General features: G+C 43.0%; 1 long non-coding RNA gene across 1 annotated transcript; it reads left to right on the forward strand.

Annotated features, from left to right (window-relative positions):
* Window positions 1-561: 561 nt before the first annotated feature.
* LOC139356087 (uncharacterized) lies at window positions 562-7669 on the forward strand. The gene is made up of 3 exons (XR_011607467.1): window positions 562-739; window positions 6596-6798; window positions 7523-7669. It is a non-coding gene; the product is annotated as an uncharacterized lncRNA (long non-coding RNA).
* Window positions 7670-18612: the final 10943 nt, after the last annotated feature.

Genomic DNA, 18612 nt, shown 5'->3' on the forward strand with positions numbered 1-18612 from the left:
ACCCAGTCCAGCATCTGGTGCCAAGAAGATCCTCAATAGGAGTCAGCTCCCACCTTCCTTCCAGAGTTTGAAGTTAGAGGTCCGGCCGTAGCTTTTCCAGATGGAAATTAGTGTCCCTTCCACTGCTTGCCCCATAGGGTCTCCAAGGAACAGTTTCTGTTGAATAATGTCAGTTACCAAATGTGCTCCTTCCCTCCCTCTCCTTATCTTCTCTCTTGGGAGAGCAGAGGTGAATTCTACAATTCCTGCTCCTGGTGTGGTCCTGTGAAGGCAGATGCACTTCCACGAGGATTCCTCCGCCTTCCAATGATGGGAACAGCAAATCCGATTTTCGGACCTCAGGCCCTGGGAGGGATGCTTGAGTAAACCAGATACCTTCATTCCACGCTATGACCTGATGGAGATTCAGAGCGATCGCAAGCATGTTCTGCTGGTGCCCTTCTTGAGAAGTGCTATGGCTTGAACATTGCCTCCAAAACTCATGTTGTAATTTAATGCCATTGTGATGGTATTAAGAGGAGGGTGCTTTGAGGGGTGACCAGGCCATGAGGGCTTTTCCTGCATGAATGGATTAATGCTGTTCTTGTAGGAGTGGGTTTCTGATAAAAGGATCAAGTTTGGCCCCCTCCCTTCTCTGTTTCATGTGCTTGCTTGCCCTTCCACCTTCTATTATGGGATGATACAACATGAAAGCAGAGATGCTGGTGCCATGCTCTTGGACTTCACAGCCTCCATAATTGTGAGCCAAATAAATTTCTTTTCTTTGTAAATTACCTAGGGTATGGTATTCTGTTATAGTAACACAAAACAGACTAAGACAGGAGGACTCAAGGAAAAGGAGAACAATTCCCAGGTAGAGTTAGCATCCACAGGAGCACTGTGGACTAAAGCCCTGATAGAGTGACTATCTGAAAAGTACTGGCAGTATCAAGTAGGCTCTGCTGATGACCTGTGGTATCCTAAACAAGCAACTCAAACTTTCTGACCTTCAGTGTCAGACAGCATACTTTACAGAGTACACTCTGTATGAGGATTAAATAGGTGCATAGTCCATAGGATACAATCAATGAGGATTGAAACAATAATAAACATATTTGCTGTGAATACTATAGTTAGGTAAATGGCAACAGGGTGGTACAAAAGAAAAGCCAAAGTTTAGAGTGTGTTTAGGTTGCAAATATTCCTGACAAAATGAACATATTAATTCAAATTTACCCACTCTAAGCTATAAAAGTTGATTTTCTTAAAACAAAGATTAAAAAAATTTCAAAACATTATAAACCTTTTAGAAAATTTAGGAATATATGAATGAAAATAAATAACACACAGTCTTATTACTTGATCACAACCAGTCAACATTTTGCTTTATTCCTTTTCATTCAATTTCCTATTATTTAAAAAAAAACCTTTAAATGTCTTTGAGATTTATACTGTATGTGAAATTCTGTAGGGTCCATATTAAAATAAATTTACCATATGTATTTTACACTACAAAGTAAACATTTAGAATTTTGAACAGACCAGGCACAGTGGCTTATGCCTGTAATGTCAGCACTTTGGGAGGCCAAGGCAGGCAGGTCACTTGAGCTCAGGAGTTCAAGACCAGCCTGAGCAACATGCTGAAACCCCATCTCTACAAATAAATAGATAAAAAAATAGACAGGATTGGTGGTGTATGCCTGTAGTCCCAGCTACTCAGAAGACTGAGGCAGGAGGATTGCCTGAGCCTGCGGAAGTCAAGACTGCAGTGAGCCATGACCATGCCACTGCACTGTAGCCTGGGCAACAGAGTCAGACCCTGTCTCAAAACAAAACAAAAAAATTCTGAATAAACACCATGTTAGAGTCTACCCAATGTTGTATTACATTGCTATATTCATTTCATACTACAAAATGAATGTTTAATATTCTGGTTAAACACTGTTTTAGAGCTGGTCTAATGTTGTATCACATTGCTCTATTTACTTAACCAGTTCCATATACTGTAAATTGAAATTGTTTTCAATTTTCCACTTTTGTAGCTAGCAAGACGATATCATTTTCTTGCATTGAGCTTTGTGACTGTGTATTTTAGATTTCTCTAGGATACATTGCTGAGACTGAATACCTGGGTCTGAGGGATGAACATTTTTAATGTTTTGATATAAATGGCCAAATTGCATTACCAAAAAAAGCATTTTCAATTTATATTCCTACTATCAACACTATGAAAGTACCCATCTCCTTGCATCTTATGAGCATTACATGTTACTATGTTTATACATGTATAGAGTTTTCATGATTTATTTTGCTAATTTGATTGATTTAAAATGTACAAAGAGCAAGTTATAATGGAGAGAGGGTAGTAAGAAGGGACACAGGCTGAAGGCGAGATGGAGGATACAGGAGAGAAGCCTTGCTCTTCAGGTTTTTCTTTTGCTTTTCTTGCCTGGGAGAGGGGTAGAAAAGGTTGACAAAGCTACTCTGTTTCCTTCCTCTTCTTTGGGTAGCGTGGGGGCGGTGAAAGCAGGAGGGAGGAACAAAGGGTTCACCTCCATGGGAGAAGGGCTGAGCTTTGTTGTATGCACAGGCTTCTGCATAGGCGAGCAAATCATGACTAGTGTCAGGTCCAACTAGGAAGAGCAGTGCCTGACCTGTCAGCATATGGTCAACAGAATATTGTACTGCCTGAGCTGGGGAGCCCCAGCAGATTCTGTGAGCTGTGGGCCAGCAAGGGCTAGGCCATGGGATGGAACAGAAAGGTTTGGGCTGCCCCTTGTGGTCCAGCTAGTATCTGCTCTAAGAATCCTTAGATGGAGTTATGGATGATGGTTTTGCTTCCAGGCACAGGCCAGAGCAAAAGGCAGCTTTCCTTGGACCCAGTGTCCTGGCATCCCCAGTTCTGTGGGGCCCCTCACCCTTCTGTGGCCACAATGTTGTCTTTTCCTATGCAGGTGGCAAGTGGGGTTCTTGGGTGGCAGAGCTGAGCTGTGGCCGTTCCCCAGTTTCCTGATACCAGGTGTGGCAGCCCTATTCCTCTGGGAGCAGCAGGTTGCTGGAAACTTCTCTGCTCCCTGTCTTGCTCTCCACAAATGCCCCACCTGTACCATGTCTTCCTCTTACGCCCAGTGAATAGCTCCTGCCCTTCCAGCTGTCCTACCAGGAAGTGACACCTTCCTCTGATTGGAATCCCCTGGCTTGATAGATGGTAATTCTCTGAATTGTTGTCCTTTGGGGTGAAATGGGGGCTCTCTGTGCATAGGCACTTGTGAGAAGGGCAGCTGGCCCTGATGCAGCTGCACCACACGGGGTAAGGGTAGTAACAGTGTTCACCCAGTCCCGACCATGCAACTCCGAGTGGGGAATGTTGTACACTTCCGCCACTGGAATTCTCACAGCACCCTTGCACAAGTGTCTTCATTTCATGGAAAACAGACTGAGGCAGAGCTGGGATTTAAATCCAGGTCTGCCCAATGCCAAGTCCACATCCTGTCTGTGAAGCCATCCTTGTGGCCTTTGCATTGCCCCCATCTTTGCCATTCCAAGTGGTCTCCTCCAGTCAGTCCGAGGTGGGCCCTCAGAAGGGAGGCTAGCCGCTGAGTGAGAGAAGAGAGATCTCCTCCCTCATGTGTCCTGGCTCTAGTGCCAGGGTGCCACATCAGCCCCTTTAAAGCTGAAGTTTTATCATGGTTAAATAGGCTTTGTGCTCTTTAGAGATTGCTTCCTAAACTGCAAAGCGCAAAGGATGAGGACTCCCAGTCTTGTGGTGGGGAGGAAAGATGGCCCACAACTAATGCCCTTGGCTGGAGGGCCCTGCCTGGTTTGCGGATTCCCCTCCCTACACTGTGCCCTGGCCCCGCCCTGCAGCACCCTTTTCATTCCATTGTCACAGGGAGCTCTCCGCTCCTGACCAGTCCTCCTCCTCTGCTTGGCTCGCGCACCTCACGCTGGAAGGCATAACTTCAAGGCCCACTCTGAGTAACGAGGGAGGCCTCCTGGCAGCATCTACCGTGACTACCAGGGTCCAGCAGATTTGTGTGACTCACCCTGTTTCACCCACATGGGCTCAGAGCCTCTCCCTCTCTTGGTGTCTGCTTTGAGGTTAGGAGAGCAGCTGATTGGAGAGCGCATCCAATGACTGTTCAGAGTTGCTCCTGCGGCCCCGCTTCCCAGCGCTCTGTCCCGGCTGGCACAACTCCTTTGGAATGGTTCCCAGGCGATTCCTGGAAATGGGGGTGCTCGCTTTTTTGAAGTCAAAGGCCATATTGAACATATGTAACACCTAGCCATGGTGGGGCTCTGCTCAGCAGACTCCCCAGGGCAGGAAACACAGCCACCAGCTAAGGTGTCCTCACCTGTCCTGAAGAGAAAGGCTCAGGATCCTTCAGGTTGAAGGATCTCTCCACTCAAACACACACACAGTACACACGCCACACACAGACGCTATGCACCACACACACACCACCCATTTCACCACACACATCACACACCGCAGAATACACCACACACACACCATACACACGCCGAACACTGCACCACACACTGGACCACACACACACTACACAGGCCACATACACCATATACACCACACACACACCACAGAATACACCCCCCACAAACACCACACATGCACATCACACACTGCACCACACACACACCACACACACCACAGAATACACATCACATACAGACACACATGCTAACACCCCATACAGTACACCCTATACACATACCACACAATACAGCACAAACACACCACATATACACACCACACATCACAGCACACCACACACACCACATACACATAACACACAGCATACACACACCCCACACAGTACACCACACTCACAACACACGCCACTCACGTACCCTACACAATACACCACACACACAATACACACACAGCATACACACATCACACACATCACGTAACACAGCACGCACTACACACCTCACACACTACACATCACACATAACACAATAACACACACACATATCCACACAATATACCACATACACACAGCACATACACCATAGTCACATATGCCACATACATACCCCACATGATATATCACATAAACACACACACACTTAATTTGGGATAGTCAGCAGGGTAAGTGAGTACCGTATCCGCACGTGGAATTGGCATTTGGAAGCCCTGTGATGCTCCTGGGGACGGGGGACTGCAGGGAGGAGACAATGTGACCGGGGAGCACCGGCCACTGGGGAGGAGATGGTGCACCAGGGGAGAACAAGGAGTGCTTGGAGGGATGCCCCAAGAAACGGGTTTCCATGCCCTGTATGACGGCAAAGGTGCTCCTTAGACCCATCCTATGCTCAATCTAGGACTGGAGTGCCAGAAACCAGACCTAAAGGCACTGGAAGGGAAATACAGAGACCCCAGCACAAGGAATGAACAGTGAGGGGAAGAAGGAGCCTCCAAATAGGCCTAGAGACTGGAATTGCCAGCGTTACACATTTCTAAATTGTTTTTCTGATGCTCTCTCTAAGAGGGGAGGCACTACTGCTCCTGGATAGAGGCACAGTGTTACAATGTCCTTCTGATGGGACACTTGCCTGCCTTAGCTTTAACCTCACAGAAGTTGTGCTTCTGGCAATTGCTATGCATTGACCAGCAGTCAGTGAAGCTGATACCAAGGAGCTGTTTTCTTTGCCTCTGTCTGATTCCTCCTCAAAATTGCACCAAATATTTGCCACGGCTTCTGGCTAGAAGTAGGAATGTTGTTCTGAACAATATGATGGGGTGGCGGTGAGATGGACTTGAGACTCATGGCTCGTCTCTTTCCCTGCATCCCCAGAATCCTATCACATTACCCTTAATGGTCCAGAAAATACAAGGACTCTTTGAAGGATGAAAGATGGGATTTGGTGAGCGGAGGAAACTCTAGCCCACACCGTGTGCAGTGGAGGGCCGGTGAGAAAGTGGTGGGGGCTCATGGAGTGCTCCCAGCAGGGAGGAGGCACGTAGAAAGAGCAGAGGGCCCTGGAGCCATAGCAGACAAACCTCTTGGGAACGTGAGACAAAATACTACACATACGAAGCCATGTTTGCTTATTCTTCTGGCCAGCAGAATTTCACAAAGTCCCTGACTCAGTGGCTGAGTGCAGCCCTCCAGAAGAATGCCCTGAAGATGATAAGTAGAATAGTGCACAGGCTGCCATCTCTCTTGCCTAAATCACTACATTTTAAGAAAAAGATAAGTTCATTGATCCTAGCCTTTGCCTCTTGTTGTACATAAGACAATGTTCAAGAGAGAGATTATGCTTCTATAATCTATAACCAGGTGTACCCAAACTTTGAGGAGATTCTACTCCAGGGTAACTTATATAATTAGAGATTACATAATTACATAATGTAGAGATTATGCCTCTATAATCTATAACCAGGTGCACCCAAACATTGAGGAGATTCTGCTCTAATGTAACTTCTAAGCATATGCAAAAACTCCACCGCCAGTATAGAAGCTGTGGGCTGCCACATTGCTTTGGAGCAGTCTAACAGAAATCCTGTGAAAGGCTCTGCTAGGTTACAATACTCAGTGAGACTTACTAACTTTAATGATCAAAAAGCCTGATTTTTTTCTTTCATTGACAGGAACCAGAGTTGAGATTGTTGGCTCTGTCCCTCCTTCACCCAGCAGCAGGCAACTTTGGGAGCGGGCACTTCAATAGGAGTGTGAGGGTAGCCCCAGAAGCACTCGGGACCTCCCATGGATAGAACACTAACTACTGGCACACTCAGCCCAGTAGCATTCTCTCCATCTCCCCTGCCCTGGAGACAGCCTTCACTGCTTGCAGGTAACAAAGATAATGCTCACTGAAGGATCTTAGAGAACCTTAAGTCAAAGATAGGTATTCAAACAAGACACAAACAATTGTGAGAAAAGTCACAATTGAATACCGGCACCAAGGAAATAGAGTTAATTGAATGAAGAGATTTTATTTATTTATTTACTTTTACTTTTTGAGATGAAGTCTCGCTCTGGTGCCCAGGCTGGAGTGCAGTGGCGCGATCTCGGCTCACTGCAACCTCTGTCTCCCGGCTTCAGGCGATTCTCCTGCTCAGCCTCCTGAGTATCTGGGATTATAGGCGCAGCACCACCATGCCCGGTTGATTTTTGTATTTGCAATAGAGACGGGGTTTCACCATGTTGGCCAGGCTGGTCTCAAACTCCTGGTCTCAAGTGATCCACCTGACTCGGCCTCCCAAAGTGCTGGGATTACAGGCGTGAGCCACTGCGCCCAGCCTGAAGAAAAGGTTTTAGAAGAAGGAAATATCTCAAGACGAATGAAAGTATATCAAGAACAAGTGATTATAGAAATGAAATAATTAGATCTTGGCAATGAAATATATGATTGTCAAAATACACTAAATAACTTAATGATTAGGATTAGTATCATGATAACATACATAGAAAATTAGTGATGTAGAAGAACAAGGCATGGGATACTCCAGAATTCAGTGCCAAAAGATAGAAAGGCTGCTAGTGGTCGACCAGATTCCAGTTTCCTCTTCTTTCAGAGCACAAGGCTGGACTACATGCAGGTTGACATGGCCACGTGACTAAATTCTGTCCAGTGAATGTGAGTTGGGGGTCTGTGTGCTGCTGATGAACTAACGGCATGCCTCCTCCCTGCTGTCCCGCTTCCCATTGCCTATAGCCAGCTCTGCAAGCAGGTGAGGATGGCACACTAGAGGTGTCAGAGAAATGGAATGGAGGGAGCTTTCAGTTTGTCAATGTCAAATAGAAGATAAAATAAAAGATTAGAGATGAACCTCTAAATTTAAAATATGTTATTTGGAAGGAAGAATTGCAAATTGGAGCATACACACAGAGTGGGTAGTCTTAGGTCTGTCCAAAGAACAAAGAAAACATGGGAGGTTTTACAAAAAGGATAAACGTTATGTATCATTTTGAAAGAAAGTTATTTTGCACTAGTAAAGTTTTGGAGAGCTGATGGCTCTGATTAGTGAGGGATGGTGGTGGGTAGAGTCACAGCAGATTGTTTCAGTAGCTGTTAGATAAAACTGGTTTCAGGTTACAACAGGCAGTTTCAGCAGTTGGGATTGTGAAAAATGTAATTCTTAGAGCAGGTGTTATGTGCCCCCAATTTTTTTCCCCCTGTGCCCTTCAATTTGGATTTAGTCGGGTATAATAGGAATGGCCCAATTTGCATAATCTTCTTTCTTGTGTCTTCCTTTTGATCAAGATCTTTCTTCAAAACCATTGCTGATCAACCATATTGAAATTAGGCTTAATTGTCCAGTGGTGCTGGGATGGACCAGTTGCCATTGTCTCTGTCCTACATCAGGGAGAAGGTCAGGACCTGGACCACATTTGAGCAACAAAGAAGCCAGAAGTAAAAATTTTCTTATGGTAGGCTTTTCTGGACTCCAATATCAAGCTCCATCTTACTAGTTCCATAGTTACTATAAATCATCCTAAAGGGTTGTGCTAACATGATCCAGTTGGTAAAGCTAGCTTTACAAAGGTTAGACAGGTAAAAAGGACAAAACTTAAAATTATAACACAAAATTTATCAAGAACATAATAAATTTAGTGTGTACAATGGTTTTGAACTAAAAGCCCAAGCCTAAGGGCAACAAACTAGACAAATCAAATCAAATCAAATAAATGCAAAATCAAAAGACTATGGGGGAAGATGGGTGAGACCTGTTGTAGCCATCAAGTAGCAATTTATGGCTGGACTGAATTAAAATGGAGAATGTCAACTCTACAAAAGGGACCACCAGTACAACTTGAACAAAACGTTGTGTTAGGAATATTCTCAAAACTGCCCATTAGGTGGACTAAAAGAATTTCTTATGTCACATTTTGTTAAGTTACCTCAAATTGCTACTGACTGTGAAATTTTAATTGCAGCACTATTTTTTTCAAAGGAGAAAAAGTAACATTAAGGTAGTCTCATTCCGATATGAGGTCTTGTTCTGATATCTTAGGAAAAGCTGTCTATCGCATGAATAACATCAATTTCTCATTCTGGTGTGCAGTTTGAATGCCTCTGGTTATGGCATCAGGCCGTTTGGTCAGCTATCTGTGTGGCACATATATCAGGCATGAGACATGTTCCTTAAAATTTGTCTACTTTCACCTTTAGGAATAGAACAGTTCATGTTTTGGTAATTTTATGAGGGAAAGCTGAATTAGAGAAACCCAGAAGAATTTAGGTCTATACTAGTCTATAGGTAAACAACAAGAACTCAAACACAATGTACAAAGTTATTTATTAAGAGGCATATTATAACTTTATTTTAGAGACATAGGTTTTAAAAATTTTAACATTGATCACATAAGAACCTCAGATTTAAAACTTTGAGACTGGGAAGCCAAACTAAGGCAGACTTTAGATTTTGCTCACAGTTTTAAGGTTCCTGTGCCAGGAAATAACAATTTTAATGTACTCATTGTAAGGCTGGTAACTCTTGAAGTCAGGCATTTTATGCATTCTTCAAATATGACATTTTAGTCAAAGCCTTGGTAATGTAATCAATTATATTCCACTATAGAAAGAGAATGGATTTTTTTTTTTTTTGAAATGTGGTCTCGCTCTGTCTCCCAGGCTAGAGTACAGTGGTGTGATCTTGGCTCGCTGCAATCTCTGCCTCTCAGGTTCAATCAATTCTTCTGCCTCAGCCTCCCGAATACCTGGGATTACAAGTATGAGCCACCATGATCAGCTAATTTTTGTACTTTTTTTTTAGTAGAGATGGGGTTTTGCCATGTTGGCCAGGCAGGTCTTGAGCTCCTGACCTCAAGTGATCCACCCGCCTTGGCCTCCCGAAGTGCTGGGATTACAGGCATGAGCCATTGTGCCCTGCTGAAGGGAATGGATTTTCATTGCACTTAGGCAAATAATCCTACTGCCATAAGAATACTCACAAATAGTTTTTGAATTCTGGAAGAATCAAGTGAGGAGAAAAAACCAAATGCTTTTATCTTTGTTTAAAAAAGTATACTTTATCAAATTGCTGTAAATTATAGATAAAGAGAAAAAATTTTCTTAAGTCTGGAGAACAAAACATTTAAGACAAGAATCAACAAAGTTTTAAATAAAAGTTATACAAATATTATTTTTTTGGGGGGGTTGGAGTCTTGTTTGGTCACCCAGGCTGAAGTACAGTGGCATGATCTCAGCTCACTATAACCTCCGCCTCCTGGGTTCAAACTATTCTCCTGCCTCAGCCTCCTGAGTAACTGGAATTACAGGTGCTCACCACCACACCTGGCTAATTTTATATACTTTTAGTAGAGATGCAGTTTCACCATGTTGGCTAGGCTGGTCTTGAACTCCTGACCTCAAGTGATCCACCTGCCTCAGCCTCCCAAAGTTCTGGGATTACAAGTGTGAGCCACCATGCCTGGCCATTAAAAGCATCTTTTTCTTTTTCTTTTTTTTTTAGACAGAGTCTTGCCCTGTTGCCCAGGCTGGAGTACAGTGGCACAATCTCAGCTCACTGCAAGCTCCGCCTCCTGGGTTCATGCCATTCTCCTGCTTCAGCCTCCCGAGTAGCTGGGACTACAGATGCCCGCCACCATGCCCAGCTATTTTTTTTGTATTTTCAGTAGAGATGGGGTTTCACCATGTTAGCCAGGATGGTCTTGATCTCCTGACCTCGTGATCCACTGGTCTTTGGATTACAGGCATAAGCCACCATGCCTGGCCAAAAACATCTTTATCAATTACTCAATTCATGTAATTAATTTTGACCTGATTGATCTTGATTACTAGTTTCACGAACCCATCAATTTATTTATTAGAGATCTGGACATTTTTATTTCGTCCATTGATCTTAAAGTTAACAGAAACCTGTATTTAAGAGTATTTGTTAGAATCTTTTCCATTAATCTGATTGTAAATGTTTTTAGAGAAGAATTCAAAACTGTGGATGACAAAAACTTAGAATAGCCATAGTTAAATATCCCGGCCCGCGGGATAGTCAGTGTAGGCCCTGGAGGAGGGGGTGGGAATTTGGGGAACAAGAGACACGAGAAATGGAGACAAGACAGTGCTCTGATCAAGTCTCGTTTAATGGCGGTAATGCAATGCCTTATATACATTTGGAGGGGAAGGGGTTGGGCTAAGGCGGAAATGACCTAAAAAAGGAAGGAGTGGCCAGATAAGCCTCGGTTTCTCCGGTCGGACGTCATGTTGCACCTGCGCAGTCAAGTAGTCTTTTCGCGGGCGCGGGAAAAATGAATGAAGAAGAAGCGGGAAGAGCGCCATCTTTTAATGGCGGTATTAATACAGGGAAGAAGGTAAATCTAGGGAGAAGGTGTGGGGTGAAAATGAATATAGCTCAGGCGTTTAATCCTTAATTATTATTCGCTATGGCCGGGGCGTGCAGCTCCGGACAGGTCCCCCTTTTTATATTTTTATGACAAGAAAACCCCTCGGGAACTGCGCCTGTCTTAGGTTGGGTCAACTCACCCCCACCTTCTAGGCCCGTCATGGGATAAGGCAGCAGCAAGGGCGGCCCTCCTGTCTTAGGCTCCGATGGAGATAGTGTCCTCTTACCCGTCATTGACTGTCCAGTTCAGCACACAGGGGAGGTGGTCTTATTAAGGTAAATAAGACTCACCATTTTCAGTCATCTCAAGGCGATGATAATGAACCTGTATAGGTTTGGCCTGGAAGGCCTCGATTTGTTGTCTGACAAATGCCATAAGCTTATTAAGGATTATAGGCCCGAGAGTGAGGAAAAGTAGAAGAGTGAGTAAAGGACCAAGAAATGGCAGGAGATAGGGGAGAAGTCCATCGAGTCCAGTCCATAGTGGATTGGCGGCCAGGCCTTTTCTGCGCTTTTCTAGTTCTTCTTGCAAAGTTTTTATCTTATCTCTGATGATTCCGGATTTGTTGGCGTAAAAACAGCACTTTTCCTGTAAAGCCAAACATATCCCTCCCTGTTCTGCCGTTAACAAATCTAGACCTCTTCTATTTTGGAGAACTACTTCAGCTAACGAGTCTACTTGGTCTTGTAAATCTTGTATAGTACTGGATAAGGTCTGTACATCTGAGATTAGTTGATTGGATAATTTAGTATATTGGGTTAGCGAGACTCCTAGGCCTGTGGCTCCTGTAGTAAAAGCAGTGGTGATTCCTAGTCCAGCCAACAAGGGAATAAATTGTATGGCTCGTTTCGGTCTATAAATAAAATGTTCAATAGCGGGGATGGGGATAGGTTCATCTCCAGGGATGATATCAATGTCGGGGAGAAGAGTGGCCAGAACACAAAGCCCTGTCCAATTTGTAGGTAGATATGTATATGCCATGTTGTTTCCACAAATGAAAACCGAGCCATTTATAGCACACAAAGGGTTGGTGGCATTGATTATGGAAGTACAGTTGCCAAACACAACATAGCCTAAATCAATTTCTTTAGTGTTATTATATGATGGTGAAAAGAAGCAAGAGGAATTAGAAAACGTCATCGGTTGAACTAAGGGGGGGGGGGTAATAGGACAGGAATTATTTACTAAGGATTCATTTGAGTAATTGACATAGGGCAATGAAAGGTTAGGTATGGCTAAAGGAATAGGGGGGCCCATTTTAAGACAAAGCCAACAATCGTGGGCCAGGCTTGTATTGGACATTTGAAGTAAATTGTAAGTAGCATTGAGGATATTAAAGGTTTTGGCATCGAGCCTAAAATTATCTCTAAGCTCAGGCAGGGCTAAAGGGTGATATTGAAGTTCAGGATATGAAGCTTTATGAATTTCTTCTAATTTTTTCTGGACGGTTTTAATTCTTGCAATATCTAATGGGCCTCCTCCATCAGAAATGTGAATGGGGGCGGTAGTGCTCCAACAAACAGGCTTTCCTTTTTGGCCGTTACAAGGAGATTGTACAAGTTTATCAGTGGATCCTAATACTTGTACGTCATTGATGCCTCCTGTTTTTGTTTTTAGTAACGTGGCCGTATAATATGTTCTATTGCCTGATTTGCATTGTTGATAGGAGGTATAACAGGAACTATGTACAGAAGATTGGAAAGAGCTACAAGGGCATTCTAGGAGCGGCCCGCTAGGTGAGGTATCTCTTGGGGTAGACTTACATTTCCATAACTGGTTTGGCATTAGGTAAGCTGTCTTCCCCATGCAGGTCACCTGGGTGATTCTATCTGACGGAGGTTCAGATATTTGTCCCCCTCTGCAGTCACAAGGCTGGCCGTATTGTTTTTGTAATAATTCTTTTGCCTTACGAGGGTCACCAAAACCTGCATAGACTGTCACTATGTTATATAGAGTGATTATTCTCCAAAGGAATTTCATGTTAGGCTTCATTTTCTGAAAAACAAGAAGGAAAAAACTTCTCAGGGAGATTTATCTTCCCTGGACTGACAATGGTTATGATTTATTTGTCTTACCAATCTTTCAGGCAGCCATCTGGCTGCATCATTTTTTTGTGAGAAGATGCATACTGAGCCTGTTCCCCAGATTAAAACTGGATCGGGGCCATGCCATGAACTATCAAGTGGATCTTTCCATTTTACCATTGCAAACTGTTTTTGAGATTCAGGATGCCAGAAACGGTCGGCAGCCGATTTTCCATGACTGTCCAAATTTAAAAAATTAAGGATAAACAGGGCATGATTGAGTATGTTTCTGGGGGTACCCTTCACGGGGTACCAGCTCCCCCCTTTTAATTTTGTGATAATAGTTTTTAATGACAGATGAGCTCTTTCTACTATACCTTGTCCTTGGGGATTATAGGGAATGCCTGTGGTATGTTTAATTTGTAGGGTATTACAAAATTGTAAGAAGGTTTTGGCTATATAACCGGGGCCATTATCTGTTTTGATTTGTTTGGGTATTCCTAAAATAGAAAAGCAGTGTAATAAATGAGCTATGACATGTTTGGTGGCCTCTCCTGTTTGGAGAGTTGCACTGATGAATCCACTATAGGTGTCTATGCATACATGGATATATTTTAGTTGACCGAGTTCTGAGTGGTGAGTAACGTCCATTTGCCAAATTTCGTTGGGGATGAGTCCTCGGGGGTTAACTCCTAGATGGGGAACAGGTAAATATGTTATGCAGTTGGCGCATTGTTTAACTATTTGTCGAGCTTGTTCTCTGGTAAGTTTAAACATAAGTCTAAAGGTTTGAGCGTTTAAATGATGTAAGGCATGTGCTTTTTGCGCTTGTTGCAAATTGTCTATAGTGACTGTGGCTATGGTTTTTGTTGCCGTGTCAGCTGTTGCATTACCTTGTGTTAGAGGTCCCGGTAATCCTGAATGTGCTCTAATATGCCCAAGAAAAAAGGGAGTAGTCCTTTTTTGGATAAGTTGTTGACATTGTAAAAATAGGTTAGCTGTGTCTGAAATATGTTTAATTTGAGACACGGTCTCTAACAGGGGTATTGAATGGGCCAGGTAGGCGCTGTCTGTATAAATGTTAAGTGGCTGACAAGGAAAAGCTGATAGTGCTGCAATTATAGCTTGCAATTCGACCAGCTGAGCTGATGTATAAGCGGTCTGGAATTTAACGACTACATTATTGTAAGTGTAAGCGGCAAGTCCTGTGGAAGATCCATCAGTGAAAATTAGTAATGCGTCATTGAGAGGTTCTTTACTGGTAATATGAGGAAATACAAACGCATGAAGTTTACAAAATTGAATAAGTTTGTTAGGTGGGTAATGGTTGTCAATCGCGCCAGTATAAGAAGCGCAAGCAATTGGCCAGGCTTCCGTGTTTTGTAACAGCCAATGGATGCGTGATTGAGTGTAGGGCTGTATAATGGTAGAGGGTTCTATTCCAAAGTATTTTCTACTGTTTTCTCTTCCCAAGATAATTATATCAGCTATGGCATCATAATAAGGCAACAAAACCTTTTTAGAGAAGGAGGGCAGGTGTACCCACATAATGGGATTGTTCTGCCAAAATAGGCCAGTAGGGGTTATTGTTGTGTTAAAAATAAGGAATATTAATGGCTGAGAATAATCAATACCGGTAACAAATTGTGTTGCAATGGCATGTTCCACCTGTTGGAGTGTTATTAATGCTTCTTTAGTAATGGACCTGGGGGATTTTGGATTAGAGTCCCCTTTTAATATATCGAAAAGAGGTTTTAACTCTCCTGTGGTGAGCTTTAAGTACGGTCGAAGCCAATTTATGTCTCCCAGTAATTTTTGGAAATCATTTAAAGTTTTTAAATGATCACGACGTATAACGGCCTTTTGATTAATGATTTTGGGTCCATTAATCTGGAAACCAAGATAAGTGTATGGATCTTGTAATTGTACTTTTTCTGGGGCTATTTGTAGTCCGGCTGCTGTTAACTCTTGTTTGAGTTGGGCGAAGCACTGTAAGACTTGTTCGCCAATTTCTCCTGCTATTAAAATATCATCCATATAATGTATAATATACATTTGTGCCCATGTTTTTCTGACTGGCTCTATAGCGGCAGCTACATATTTTTGACACAAGGTAGGACTATTGGCCATACCCTGAGGCAAGACTTTCCATTGATAGCGCTTCATTGGTTGTTTAAAATTTGTAGATGGAAGACTAAATGCAAATCTTTTCTGGTCAGCAGGGTGAAGGGGAATTGTAAAAAAGCAATCTTTAAGGTCAATAATGATTTTAAAATATTTTTGAGGAATCGCAACCGGTGAAGGCAATCCTGGCTGTAAGGCACCCATAAGGATCATAGTGATATTTACTGCTCTTAAATCTTGTAAGAGTCTCCATTTACCAGACTTCTTTTTAATAACAAAAATAGGTGTATTCCAAGGGGAATTACTTTCCTCAATATGTCCTGCTGCTAGTTGTTCCTGCACTAACTGTTGGGCAGCATTTAGTTTATCGTTGAGTAAAGGCCACTGATCAACCCAAACGGGCTCATCTGACTTCCAAGTAATGGGGTCAGTGCACCTTTGGGTGCAGGTATGTCAGTGGCCTGAACTAAAAATTTCCAAACCCCTTTTTATCAAGTTGTCCTGAAACCAGTATAGGCTGTGGGATACCGTTCTCTCTTTTTCCAAGACCTTTACCAGGGGTGTATCCTTGAGTTAACATTTGTGCAGTAACTATATCATTTGGACTACACATTATAATTTTCATTTGAGAGAGTAGATCTCGCCCCCAAAGGTTAACAGGTAGGTAAGGGATGACAAATGGCTTAATGAGGCCTGAATTGTTTTCTTTATCTGTCCATGTTAGGTATTTAGAATTTTGTTTAGGATTACTGCTTTGTCCAATTCCTCTCAAGTGAGTTAAAGTTTCTGTGGTAGACCAATGAGAGGGCCAATCTTCCTGTTTAATGATAGTTACATCAGCCCCTGTGTCTATTAGTCCAGTGAATGCCTTCCCGTCTAACCATAAGGTTAGAGAGGGTTTTTGATTTGTAATTGGTTGCACCCAATATATATCTGATGATCCGAAACCTTTTATATTTCTATTAGAGTATTGGATATTATTATCTGTTTTAACCAAAGGTAGCAGGAGTAACTGAGCTATTCTAACTCCTTGAGGGACAGTAATAATACTATCAATAGCTCTGGCCATAATTTTAATTTCTCCTTCATAATCATTATCGATAACTCCAGGGAGGACTTGTAAGCCTCTCATGGTGACACTACTTCTTCCTAAAAGTAGCCCAAAAGTGTTAGGTGGTAAGGGTCCATATATTCCGGTATTTAAGGTTTGCGGTCCCATTTCAGGTGTTAGTATTGTGTGGGAGGTGGAACTGAGGTCCAATCCTGCACTTCCTGGGGTTGCTCTACTAAGTTTTGAAATGGATTGCTGTTGCTGGCTGGAACAAAGCTGACTGCCCCATATGCTTGTTTCGGGGCCTGAGGCTGGCCCCTCATCCCGTTTCCCTGCCTGGGGGGTAAAGGATTTCCTTGACTGTCAGTTTTAGATTTACATTCGTTTGCCCAGTGCCTTCCTCTTTTACACCTTGGGCAAAGGCCTGGGATTTTTGCTTCTGGACTCTTATTTTGGTTTTCACAGCAATCTTTTGCGAAGTGTCCCCTTTTACCGCATCTAAAACATCCCCCTTTATCTTTACCTTTGTTAATGAGGAAATCTCTTACTGTTTGGCCGCTAAAAGCGGTGGCCATTGCTAGGCCTTGTTGATATGATGGCCCAATATCTGAACAAAGGCGAATGTATCCTGTTAAATCTGTTTTCTTTCGATAAGGTCTGATTGCCGCTTGGCAGGCGGGGTTAGCATTTTCATAAGCTAACTGTTTAACATAATCTACACCCGTTTCTGCATTTCCAAAGATTCTACCTGCCGTGGTCATAAGTCTATGCACAAAGTCTGAAAATGGCTCATCGGGTCCTTGTTTAACCGCTGTGAGCGAGGCCCCTGGATCTCCTTTAACGGGAAGTTTTCTCCAGGCCTTTGTAGCAGCAGCCTGGATTTGTGAGAACAGTCCAGGGTCATATTGCATTTGGGCCTGAGTGTCTGCATAATTACCTGAACCAGTTAACATATCAAAATCCCAACCGTTTCCTGCCTGTTGATTTCTTTTAGCTGTATCTCTACAATTTTCAAAGAACTCTGACTTCCAAATTAAGTGGTCTCCCCCAGAAAGAACTGCCCTGACTAAGGTATTCCAGTCTGTAGGCGTGAGCCAATTCTCAGCTACAGATTCCACTATAGCAAGAGTATATGGAGCAGTAGCCCCATACTGAGAGGCAGCAGTCTTTAACTCTTTTATAATAGTAAAATCAAATCCAGTATGATGCCTCCAAGCCTGTCCCTGTTCATCTATGGTTTCAGTGACCGGAAAAACGTCTTTGGGGGAGGAGTCTTCTGTATGTCGGCTAGCAACTAACCCCCCTCTTGGAACATGTTGTCCAGGCCGCTGAAGTGGGTGCAAGGAACCCTCCATAGCGTCTGAGTTAGGTAGTTTTTCATTTCCTGTTTTTAGCTTTTGGAGCCTAATTATCAATGATTGATGTAACCCTTCAAGTTTAATCTGTTCTTCTAGTTGAGAAATTTTTTGCTTTAATTCTTCTTTGGGATCTATTGCTGCCATAACAATGGGCACAGAAGCCTCATTATGTGTCTTATTATATGGGGGTGGGTATGAAAAACGGGAGGCAAATCAGGGTTGTGATATTTAGCCACCTCTTCCTCTAAATCATCCCAATTTATATCCGATTGATTAGGCTTATTAATTTCCTCCTCCTTTTGAAGCATCTGTAAAATTGGGTATTTTTTTGGTTTGTTTTCGTGTGGTATTTCTTTATCTGTTACAGAAGGAGACTTGATTTCTTCATGATCACTTTCGAGGGAAATGAGATCTTCCTCCGTATCTTGCGGAGGCTTTGTGAGGTTAGAGTGGGAGCTAACCTTTAAAATATGCTCTGTCTGAGTGACCGCAGCCATGACTTGCGGATTGGCCTCCTTCTTATCTATTAAATCTTTAATGAGGTTCCAATAAGAGAAGGCGGTTACAGGAATTTTTTCTGGCCCAAAAGTATTATAATAGTCCTGAAAACAATCCCCTACTCTACGCCATCTTTTAATATCAATAGTTCCTTCCTGTGGGAACCAAGGGCAAGTGTCTTTTACAAAATCAAAAAATTTAAACAAATCATTACCTTTAACCTTTACTCCTCGTATCTTTAAAGC

Source organism: Macaca nemestrina, chromosome 9 (genome assembly GCF_043159975.1).
Source record: "Macaca nemestrina isolate mMacNem1 chromosome 9, mMacNem.hap1, whole genome shotgun sequence".
Taxonomy (NCBI): Eukaryota; Metazoa; Chordata; class Mammalia; order Primates; family Cercopithecidae; genus Macaca; species Macaca nemestrina.